At 39.3% G+C, this 11,382-nt stretch overlaps 1 long non-coding RNA gene across 1 annotated transcript; it reads left to right on the plus strand.

Annotated features, from left to right (window-relative positions):
* The first annotated feature begins 6,360 nt into the window (after window positions 1–6,360).
* Window positions 6,361–7,831, plus strand: LOC120541089. The gene is made up of 3 exons (XR_005635943.1): window positions 6,361–6,469; window positions 7,577–7,669; window positions 7,761–7,831. It is a non-coding gene; the product is annotated as an uncharacterized LOC120541089 (long non-coding RNA).
* The last annotated feature ends 3,551 nt before the right edge of the window (window positions 7,832–11,382 follow it).

The raw sequence follows: 11,382 nt of genomic DNA on the forward strand, positions 1-11,382 counted from the left end.
CCAAGCGACCCCCTTATCTTCTCTGTTTACTTAATTCCCGGGGGTCTCTTTCTGCCTCCTTGAACCTTCTCGGTTTATAAAATGTAACATTCCAGGGGTCCATGGAGTGCAGCGTTCAGCGTGCTCGGGTGACGTTTCGCCGTCTATCACCCGTTCAGCCCCCCCATCTACAGGTACACACAGGTTACTGAAGCCCTCGGTGTGTTCGCTGTCCTCTGATGCCCGCTGATCGCTCTGTCTCAGTCATTTCGCAGCTCTTTCTACCCAATGCCATTGCGTCACCTCCGAGGTGTCCCAAGAAACAAGCGAAAGACTCAAATGAGAGCCAAGCGAGGACATCTCTCAGCTTTGGTGGCGGCGCGCCCTCTTGTGGCCCGTGCGGAGCACAGCCTCGTGAAGCTCCACGGCCGACTAGCGAGCGACTTTACGTGAGTCTTGCGTTTCTCAGAGCCCCCCTCAAGCAGCCACGAGCGGCTCTGAGTATTTAAAGTCGAACGGAAGGTAAAGAGGAGGCCATTCAGTCCTCTCGGCCAGCGCGTGTGTTCAGATGACAGCCCAGCTGCCCCCATTTCTCCTCCTGGTCCTTCTTAAAGGTTCTCAGAGTTTCCGACCTCCGTTCTCATTCCCCTTTAGTATTTCTTGCCCACTTCATGCTTCGTCCGTCTCGGTTCTTCACTGCCTGGCACTGCCACCCTCTCTTTCGCTCCTTATCAGTTGAAGGTTGGAGCCTTTTGGGTTTTATTTCTACTTTTCTTCTTCTCTTCTTGTTATTTTTAACTTTCTTCCTGCCAAGGCTCTGAGACTTTTGTCTTTTATATTTTTTATTATTTTTTTTTTCTCCGTCATTTCTGATCGCACTTGCGAATTTAGGTCGCCCTGCTGCAGTTTTCGTTTATTACACAAAGACATTTGCATTTTATCTTTGCATTTTTCTTTCCGTTAACGTGACCCTGGTAATGTCAGTAGAAGCTGCAGGTCTGAAATGTCAAAAACAAGTACACAGTAAAAAATGTCAGTAAACGTAACGGTAAAAATACTGTGAACAGTGAAAGTAAAATACCTTTTCTGAATACAGGAAAGTTGTCTTCTGCTCTACTGAAAAGTACCTGCATATACGGCAAGCCAAATGAACATTTAGAGACATGTAAATGTTAATTTGGCTTTATACCTTAAACAGCACGTTTCATTACTTTTTACAGCCAAGTATTGTTTGACCCTCACAATATGCCACATGCCGTTTACTGATACACTGAAAGAATCGATGTTAACTTTAGTGTAAATCTGTCAAATGGCGAAGGTGAACAACAGTAATACGTAAAACGCACTTTCAGTAACACCGGAGGTACGATATTTGCATAAGGACACGCCCCTTTCAGCGTATTGGTGACCCGCCCACCTGTGAACAGCAGGGAAAAAAACTGAAAGTGAGCAGATTTGGGATTTGCGACTCCCTGCGTGCTGAAGGATTCGGAGGTGCTGGTCGCTGATGTCTGGGGATCTTATTCGATAAGCTGGCACACCGGTAGGACACCACAGGACACCACAGACCGCAAAGCAAACTGTACTTCTCCACCAGACGATGTGCCATAGCGCTACAGAACATTGAATTCTTTACTGATGCAAACTGTGTGCTGGTGTTTGATCCTGACCGTATTGTCTACTGGTTTATTGATCGGCATATTCATTACAGATATCAGGTTAAACGTTCACTTCTACTGGAATGTGCGAAAAAACAGTTATTTACTATATAAAGTTATACCGCAGACCAGAAAATATTGGCTTTTTCGTTTTCACGGTAAAATTCTACCAACCGCAGCCGCCAGTACTTTACCGTAAACTCAATTTTATTTTTTAGAGTGAGATATCCAGGCAGATCCTCAGAGGAAGCATCTTGCGTGATTTGATCCTTTGGGCTCCACAAACTGACGCCCGACTGCCGCGAAAGGAGTCCATTTGTGAACAAAGCAGAGGGCCCGCACTGTAAAAAATGACATCTAAAAATCGTTCTGGAATGCTATAAAAATAAGTTGCTTCAACTTTTTGTAGGAAACGAAGTTGATAAAAATATTAAATCAAGTTTTTCACATTTCAAGTATTGCTCTTAAAGTTAACGTAAAACTTTAAGTTACGACAAGGTAAAAACGTTCTGTTTAATTCACGCATGTCTAAATCGTTGTTTGACTTACACTTCCGGCAGATTCAGGAAAGTGACTCCATTTTCATTGCATGCGGTATTTTGTGAAGATTTTGTTTAGTTCTGAGGTACGTGATATTCTCTGACATTGACAGTGTGAGTTAAGGAAAGCGGTCAGCTTCATAATAATTCGCGAATAATTAACCTGCCGTAAAGGAGGAAGTCTAATAGCGTGAGCCGTGAATTGTTTGCATAGCTAAGCAGTTTACTTCGTTTCACTTTAGTTGCACTTCTTTATTTTTCTGTCAAAAATTCAGAATAGTCCTAGTTTATATAGTCTTGTTATATCAGAAATGTTAATGAATGTGCCAATTTTAAAGTTTAAGGAAGTCGAGTTTAAATAACAAAATAATGTCCACGCCATTAATACCTTGTCGTTATTGCAAATTTTCACATGAAAAACAACACATTCTGATTAAGCACTATCGATTAAAACACTGGCATCATCTAACCAACAGAAGAGTGCAGTGTTTGTACTTGACTGTTTAGCTTTATTTAATACAATAGGAGCTTTAAAAACGCACCTAAGCCGCGTGCATTATAAAAGTGATAAATCGGAGTGTGCGACATTTAACTGTGAAAACTGTCATTTCAGAGACATTTGCAAAGAAAGGACTTATATTATTCATTTGAGCAGACACTTGAAAAACTATGAAACTGTGAAATGTCCATATTCTAATTGTATTTTTAAAACCAACATTCTTTCCACATTCCGAGTGCACATTAATAGAAAACACAAAAATCACTCGTTGAAGGATTTTAGAACGTCTGTGGTGCTTGTAGAGGATGAATTAGGTGAAGCTTGCTGTACTTTAGAGGACTCTGATAATGGTGAAGATACCACAGAGGCGTGTAGCAGTAACATTTTAACAAGTATTGTTGTTGAAGGAGAAAATTTAGATTTAGCAATTGAACATAAGCTTGCTGCTTTCTTTTGTGCATGCAAACTGTGCTGCACGTTTCACAAAATGCAGTGCAACAGATTATTGAAAATTTAAAAGAGATCTCAGAACTTTCAGAATCCCAAACCTTAAATATTATTGTGGACACTTTGAAGAAAAATGGCTGCACTCTTGGTAACTCTGATCTTGCAAATATTTCAGACACCATTCACAAAAGCAACCCATTTTAAAAGCTTGTGAAGGAGGAACACTTGCTACTGGTCACAAAAGAAAGGCTTATTTTAAGAAAAACTTTGCTGTAGTTGAACCAGTTGAGTTTGTGTTCAACCGAATAAAAAACAAGTCATTTGTTTATGTTCCAATACGGAAAGTGTTAACAACTTTGCTGGGTCGAGATGATGTTTTGGAGAACACATTGAATACTCCAGTGGAGATACCAGGATATTATATGTCGTATCTTGATGGAAAGTTTTATAAAGAAAACAAACTTCTTGGTTCCAGAGAGTTCAGAATTGCTATTTGTTTGTACATTGATGATTTTGAAGTTGCCAATCCACTTGGCACTTCACGCAAGAAACACAAGTTAACTGCAGTATACTGGGTTCTTCTTAACTGGCCATCAGAATTTGAAGCAATCTCAATGCAATACAGTTAGCACTTATAAGCAAAAGTGTGGATGTAAAAGAGTTTGGTTATGAAGCTTTTTTTGATCCATTAGTCAAAGATTTAAAGATGCTTGAACAAGAAGGTTTGTACATCAGTAAACTTTCTGGAAACATCAGAGGGACTGTGTTTGCTGTTTCTGCCGATAATCTTGCTGCACATAGTCTTGCAGTAGAGTGTCAAGGTAGGCAAATTCTGTCGTTTCTGTTTAGCATCACTGAGTGACATTCAGAGCATAGATGTACGACAAGGATTATTTCAAATTAGAGCACAACAGGGGCACAATGATTTAATCACTCAGCTTAAAACAAACCCCAGTCTTGAGTCTGCCAGTGGTGTGAAAGCTGAATGTGTGTTGAGTAAGCATTTGACTTTTTTCCACTCTGTAACTGGGTTTCCACCAGACCTTCTTCATGATTTTCTTGAGGGTGTTGTGCCTTTTGAATTAAGTGTTTGTTTGCACAAGTTGATTAAAGATAATTATTTCACACTTGACTGCCTTAACACTATTATCCAGAATTTTCCATATGACCACTCTGATAAAGTTAATCGGCCACAAAAAATTTCACAAGCCTTCCATTCCAAAAAAACAACTGGTGGTAATGGGCATGAGAATTGGACACTGTTAAGACTCTTATCTTTGATGATTGGTAGTTTAGTGCCAGAAAAAGAGAAAACTTGGGAAATTTTAATGGACCTGAAGGATATTGTGGAACTTGCATTTTCCAAAAAATTTTCCGAGGAAACATTGTGCTATTTGGAGTCAAAACTCTCAGGACACAGACAGCTGTTTCAAGAAGTGTTTCCAAATGAAAAACTAAAACCCAAACACCATTTCATAGAGCATTATCCAAATATGATAAGATGTTTTGGCCCCTTAGTTGATCTGTGGAGCATGAGGTTTGAATCTAAGCATAGTTTTTTCAAGAGGGTAGTTCGTGATTCACGCAGTTTTAAAAACATTATAGTTACTTTGGCAAGGCAACATCAGTTATTGCTGGCATATGTTTTGGACTCGCCCAGTTTTTTTAAGCCTTTATTGCAACCTGGCAAAGTAAAGGTGGTCCAAACCCAGTTCCTTGAACCAAAGCTTAAAGATATTATCAGTAAAGGGTATCCAGGCCAAAACATGGTGTCTGTCACACATACTGTATGTTTGCGTGGAACTACTTACTCAAAAGGTACTGTATGGTAATATCTGTGGGTTCTTGTTCTGGTCTACCTGACTTTGCCTTCATTCAGAATATTTTAATAATAAATGGTGAAGTTTCATTTGTTGTTGAAAAACAGAGCTCGTGGTACATTGAACATCTTCGGTCATATGAAATTACAAGGTGTAACTATGGAGATGTAATTCTTGTTCGTCCAGAACAGCTGAATGACTTTTATCCTCTTACACCATACAAAATAAGAGGAAAGCTTTTAATTTCTCTCAAGAGATTTATCATTTGTTAGCCACTTATTGTAATTATATTGAACATCTTTTTTTATCTTTTTTAGTAACATTTGTCACTATGCTACTTCGAGTTATTCTTGGACCTGACAATATACAAAAAGTATCCATTCCCAACCCTTCTTCACTTGAAGACCTCAAAGAAATGCTATCGAAAAAGCTACAGATTGAGAAAGGATTTTCAATGCAATATGAAGATCCTGACTTTGATTATCGGCTTTGCAATCTACATAATGTGGAGGAACTTCCACCCAAAAAGCCACTATAAGAATTTTTTGGGAACTAATGATGAGCCCAATAGAACAACCTGACAAAGACTCATCAGATGTTTCTTTTGACACTTTAGATACAGCAAGTCTGGTATCAGTAGAGTCCGGCCCAAGCTCATCCAGTTCTTGTCACCGTGTAAATCAGTGGCCATCAAAATTTCTCATACCAAGTTTTTCATTTGACGTAGAGATCCGACTCAGAAAAGGCAATGAACAATATGAGAAAGAACAAACAACTTTGAATGTGCCCCGTGATATGAAAATGGAAATATTAGACAAATTAGCCGAGCTAATGTATTCTTTCAAAGCTTACCCCACTGACAAAGAGTTTGAAGGTGTTGCAAGGGAACTTGTTTCCAAGCACCCTTGTTTGTCTGAGCCTGGACCTGAGAAGGGGTGGCAGGCATGGAAAATGAGCCTAAAGCACAAGATGGGCAACTATCGTCAAAAATTGCGCAGCGCTGGTTGCTTTGAAGTCACGGTAAACCAAAAGAAAAAGAAAGGTGTTAAAAAACCAAAGCATGCGGAGATAAACTTCCTGCCTGACCATCCACCAGGTATCAATGAAGAAGTACTGGAATGTGAGAGGAGAGCCATGGTAGATGAACTTAAGAAGAAAAATTTCAACATGACCCTTCTAAATGAAAAATGGACATTACATTCTCCATGAGACGACAAGAAATTGTTCAAGAACAACCTTTAGTGTCACTTGTAAAAGAGAAATGGCCAGGCCTCTTCTTACAGCATCAGGTAATGTCATATGTGAATTTGATTTCATTTTTTAATATGGGATTTTATAAATATTAATGCCATTGGTAATTTCTGTATGTATCTTTCAGGTGTATGGAGAATTCAAATGAATAACGGAATCGACCTGTATAAAACCTTCCTGTTTGCTTTGGAAACGTATGCAATTGGGTTTATTCGCTTGTTCAGAACAAAAGGAGGTGATGAAATCGGGACCCTTTTGGAAAGACTTGATCAGCAGGTGATAATCAAGTTCTGGTTAGTTAGTGCCAGTCATTTAAAGAAATAGTTAAATGTTTTTTTTCTGTAATTATGTCTAATTATATTTTGACTAAGCTTTCAGGGTTCATGTGGACTGTAAACTTTGTTTCCTCTCAAGATTTCTACTTATTATTGTTTAAGTAGGGTGTTTTTTTTTGTCATCCTGGTTATTGACAAATGTGTATAAGGCTGCCTTGCAATCATGTCTATTGTGTCTGTCAATTTAGTTGCATAATTCTTGTTACATTACATACTATACCTTACAGTAGACATTGTATGTAACACCATGTTGATACCATGTGTTCAATATAAATGCTTAAATGTTTTCAAATGGACACTCTGGATGAAGCACCAGTTCAGATACTGTATTATAAACACACACAAGCACCGACACACTCACACTCAGACAATTTAAGCCAAAGTAAATTTTGTTCATAAAAATTATAAATGTATTTTATTCATGTAAAATACAAATTCAGTGTGTTCATGTGTTCCCACCCTGTTATGTGATCCTTACTTTCCATTTATGTTTTCATCCATGGGTAGACCAGGTTTCATATATGAATTTTTTTGAACAGTGTAGAACTTCAACATCTAATTCTACATCTTTAAGAAGTGATGTTTAAACTTCCAATAATTTAGAAGCAGAAAGATTACCCAGTATACTTTTAATGGTGATTTGAAAAATGTAAAACATTAAATTAAACGGAAGTGAGTTTCCTCCCACAAACCAATGAAAGACCGCTTAGGTCTAACTAAATTGTCCAGGTGTGAGTGTATGAGAATTGTGGGGGTCTGTCTGTGTGTACCCTCTGGTAAACTGGCACCCTATTGTGCCTCTTGTTGAGTCCTCTGTGCTCCCAGAATAAGGCTCCGGCTAACAGTGATGTTGACCAGCATAAGCGGCCACTGAAGTGTGACATAAAAAATATTTTACATGTGAAACTATTTATGCATTTAAGAAATGTATTCATTAACATGTATTTTTAAATGTATTGAAATGTAAATATATGTTGTGATATCAATATAAGAAAGCTTGTCTCTCCTTTTGTTGTTTTATAATACCATAAATCTTTCATCTTTCCAGACTACAGACATAACTGAACACCGTAGATCAGTTGCATTGAAAGGCCTTCCACGTTACCTGAGAGAGCACACACCACTATTGAAGACTTGTTTGGTAAGTTTTTTTTTTCCCCCCAATCATCATAAAACTAACAACTGTTGTTCACAATGGTGTATTACAACATTTGTTTTTATATGTTTTTAAGGTAACTAAGTCAAAGGAATTGGACACTCAAGGTGTGAAAATCATGATGATTGAAATGGTCAGAGATGAAAAGATTCCAGGACACTAGACAGCATGGCAGTTGTGATTGAGGACACTGTTGTGGTTGAAGGACTGCCAGATTATCCCACTGCTTTTGTGTACTGTTTGGGTTGATTTATGCCTTAAATATGGAGTATCCCAAAGAATGGAAGTACACATCTGAGACCATTCAGAAGGTCTTTCTTAATCTTGGAGAGCAATGTTCGGCTCGCACCCTGTCTTTAAAAAATAAGTTGTTGCAAGTTCTAAAGCTTTAACCTGGTGTATCAATTATGTTGATATTCATTTTGCAAGATTAGTAATTATATATAAGTAAAATCTGTTGATTGAGGGTAAATGATGTGCAAACCTTTATTAGTTTTGTCTTTTTTGCAGTTTGTAAATATTTAATGTTTTTGAATATCTTTATTTAATTTGAGATGTTTAAAATCTTTGACGTTTTATTTGTTTAGATCTTGAAAGAATGGAGTAAAACATCTCTTCTCAGGTACAAAAATATTGTCTTAGTGTCTGTTATATGGAAAATGTTTTGTTTTATTGTGTTTAAATTGTTTTAACATGAAACGAAAAATGCTTATTAGGTGTCTCAGATGATTTAATTTGCTCTTGTTGAACATCAATACTAGTGGTTTACTTAACACTAATGTTTTTCACAAATTTTAACAGATATGTTTTTCATTGGTGTCTGTTGAGAGACAATAATAAACAGTTTTGCTAAATAAATTCAGTTTTTCATTTATTTAATGAGCTTTTTTTAGTTAATCCATGCAAGTAATATATTTTTGTATCACATATCAATTTAAAAAAATAAAGTAACAAATTACATCACTCTTTTTAAGTTGGGTTGTCCAACTTGTTTTTTTAAGCCCTAACACAAGTTGGGTCAACTATTTTTTTTATTTAAAGAGAACAAATTGCTAAAAAGTTGTGCTAACTTAAAAAGAGTGATGAAATTAGTTGCTTGATAATTTTAAGTTAGGAGTCGAGCATTTTTACAGTGCGGTTCTAGAGGCGAAGCCGCCATCGTGGCATTTCATTTCAGCCGCCCCTCACCCTATTATACCTTCACTCGTTTTCTAAACCAGTGTATTTAAAATTAAAAATGTTCGCAATTTCCTTAACGTTAGAAAAAATTAAAGAAAAGTTCTACGTAGGTAGAAGAAAACTTGACTTCCGCATTTAACGAATCGCTAATAAGTTTAATTAATTCATCAGTAAAATTCCGATTCACACTACAAACACGTGTGATTGATGTGCTGCCACAGTTCACGTGTTGTCACCTGCCCACGTTACCGACTTTCGACGGGAAAAGACGAGCCCCGCGCCGAGCCTGCGTTTTGTTCAGTCACTCTGTGTTCGGCAGCCTTGGTGCGCACCCTTTGTAGGAGCGGCAGAACCGGGCCAGTGTGTGTGTGTTTTAAAGAAGTCTCCCTCATTCCGTGGCAGTCAGAAGACCACCAGAAGCACCTTTACATCTCACAGTGTTTTAGCGTTGGTTGAGGTGGACACGACCCAAGATGGAGGGCTGGCCACTCAGCGTTTGCTCCCAGTCTGTCTTTCTTCTCATCCCTTCCACATAACCAGGAGTTTATATTTATAGCAGGACTGGCCGCAGCTTTTCATTCTAACCGTCTTCGTAGTCAGTGCCCAGTTTTCACTGCTAAATCCTTTCTTTCTTCTTCATTTTCATAGCCTTTATTTTTAAGGATTTAGTCCTCTGAACTGATTCTTTAACATCAAATGGCAACCAAACAGAAATGAGATGTGAGGCCAGTGAGCCAACAGGTGACCTGCTAAGCCAGGCCTTCAAACTCCAAGCAGTCTCTTAATTAGTCGCTGATTCCTCTTCCTAATCAAACCCGTTATTTAATTCCATGGCTTGTCTTTGCTCTCATTCTGCCACAGCAGACGTTTCAAAAACTGTTCATTTCCTGTTTTTTGGTACTCGTGTCTTATAACCCCACCACAGGCACAGGCAAGAGGAAAAGCGTCATCATTTTTAACATTTGCTGCAAAACAAAAACATGAATACATAAAATTATATTTTGAATTACTTTTGAAACATTACTTCTGTCGTGAAGTTCTAATGTCGGAGGGGAGTGAATGGAGTCGAGCAACACCATCAGAATGTTTTACTGACCCGGGAGATCAATCTTACCAAGACCCTCAGTGCTCCTCTTTTTTATTTTATTTTCAGATACGGCGTGATGGGCACAGGTCAGCTGACGTGTGGCAGCTCACTTTCTGTCTCAGCATTTAGTGTTTGGCTGCTAATTAAGGAAAAAGAAAAAAAAAACACGAAGGGCTCTGAGTCACGTTAATTAAAACTAAAGCAAAAGAAAGGGTCCAGGAAGACACAGCCTGCCATGCTTTACGGAGAGCTCAGGCGTTACTGGTGTGGCACATTTGGGAGACGAGTAGACAGACAAAGAAGACATCAGATTCAGACCAGCGTCTCAAGACACAAACGTCAAATCCAAGCTGTGTGAAGTTGAAGAAAAGAGCTGGGCAGGCATTTGAAAGTGTGGGCCACCGATTTGTTTGGGAATCCAAAGGCAGAAAACGACGAGGAGCGAGTTGAGGAACTTCTGTCGTCCTACGAGGCACTTGGGTCCTGAAAATCCCAATTCTGACTCTCTCATTCAAATTGTTTAGTGAGAACATCCATCCATCCATTATCCAACCCGCTATATCCTAACTGCAGGGTCACGGGGGTCTGCAGTGGGCAGAGGGTCCACAAGGACTTCACTCAAATAGAGAGATACTGCGCTGGAAAATGAGCCGAGTCCATGTTAGCATGAAAGGATTAGAAGAAGCAAAAAGTGACATTTTCTAAGTAATAATATTTAAAATCATTAAATGGCTAAGCTATCATGTTTAACTCCAAATAGTTAATTGTAAAAAAAGATTACGTTTTTCTCTGTAAACTTTTTTTTGGTTCCATTTCAAATCTTCATATCCTGCACTGGGCGCGATCGAGCCGCTCAGTTTCCAGCTGGGCATTCGGTGCCCCAAATCTGCCAGGAGCTCCAGAGAAGCCTGCCAGGAGCTCCAGAGAAGCACGACGGAGCCAATCAGAAGACGCGAGGGTGATCACGTGTAAAGTCTTCACTCGGCCAACTTCCCCTCCTGCGCCTGTCAGCTCTTTGAGTCGTGTGCGGAAAGCTAACGGATTGTGAAATGAGGGCACTCGGATGGTCACGGCCAAACGCGGTCAAGCGCCCACCCTTGTCGTCGTGTAGGGACCTCTGTCCATCTGAAACTGTCCTCCTGTCACTTTGGCAGACGGTGTAGAGCCCACGCTTTGTGATCCTTGGTGGTGTGGTGCCGAGTAGAAGTCTCCCTGGTGAGCAGCCGTCGGTCACATCCACCATTGGCAGGGCTGAGTTTACGTCGTCATTTGTGCTCCTGCCGTCTCTTGTCTTGACTTGCTGTTTGTTTACTGGCTTCTGAAAGGATCCGTCATTGTGTTTTAGTCCAAAATGCTAGCGCGACGGGTGAGAATAAAGATTTGACTCTGCTGTCCCCAACAATTCACTGTCGTTTGTCAAACATGGCGTCAC

The sequence above is a fragment of the Polypterus senegalus genome, chromosome 12 (genome assembly GCF_016835505.1).
Source record: "Polypterus senegalus isolate Bchr_013 chromosome 12, ASM1683550v1, whole genome shotgun sequence".
Classification (NCBI taxonomy): domain Eukaryota; kingdom Metazoa; phylum Chordata; class Cladistia; order Polypteriformes; family Polypteridae; genus Polypterus; species Polypterus senegalus.